Consider the following 1117-nt stretch of genomic DNA (forward strand, 5'->3'; position numbering starts at 1 on the left):
TACTATATATAAGGAAAAAAACGTATATTAAAAATTAATCTTAAACGATTAACGGTATTTTTTATTTGTATATATATTTAAATATAGGATAGAATAAATTGTGCGAAATATTAAATAAATACTACGGTATTATTTATTATTTTTATCTCTCTTTTACTCTCTTGCTGTTTGTTACTCTCTCTCTCTCTCTTCCTTTTTTTTTTTCATTTTTCAACGTGGCAATAACGATTTGTTTATACGGATTAAAAACTCGTCTATCGTAAATATCAAACGAGTAAAGATCTTCCTCGCAACGCAAAATCCGATCGCTTTTAACGTTTCTCTTCTGCTTACTCTTTTTATCTTATTTATCTAAGCTTCACATATATTCATTTGAACATTTTTTTCCTCGTAAATAAAGAAACAGAAAATGGAATTTAAAAAAAAAAAAAGCAAGGTATTACAAAAGAACGAAGGAAAAAAAACAGGAGGTGTGAATTGGTTGTTTAAAAAAAAAAAAAAGACGAAAAAAAGACAGAAAGAAAAATGATCGCATTTATCATCCCCCGATTGAAACTTTCAATGCACTAACCAGGATTGTAAGAAAGACGAGAACGGTGGTCGGTCTTTTCGTACATAAAATTGAACGAGATAAAATTATCTTTTTATCTTTAGTCGTCGCGTAATAAAGAAACAGTCTCGAGCCTCGCATGTGTATCTCTACGTAAAAAAGGGCCGATGTATTGCTTTAAAGGAACGCCGACGATCTTAAACTCTTTCGTATTCGTTTATTTTCCTCAAATATTCTCAAAAATATCACCATCGTTCTATATTTATTGGGTCAGCCTATGAGTAATATGTCGCGCGGAGGGTTTTAATAATTTATATTTTAATTAATAAGAATATATATATATAGTTTTGTGTGTTAATTCATAATATGTTATTACTATATTTAATTATATTTAAATAAATCAAATATTTTATTTTGAATTATAGATATATTAAACATATCGTATAGCTAAATAAATCTTTTCTTATCTTATCAAAAATATCACCGTCGCAATATTTATTGTCAGACCTCTTCTCTATAGAGAGTATTTTGTATTACGTCGTCATCGAGATCCCAATATGCACCTAT

The sequence above is a fragment of the Polistes canadensis genome, unplaced genomic scaffold (assembly GCF_001313835.1).
Source record: "Polistes canadensis isolate GaletaPanama2010 unplaced genomic scaffold, ASM131383v1 scaffold_28, whole genome shotgun sequence".
In the NCBI taxonomy this organism is placed as follows: Eukaryota; Metazoa; Arthropoda; class Insecta; order Hymenoptera; family Vespidae; genus Polistes; species Polistes canadensis.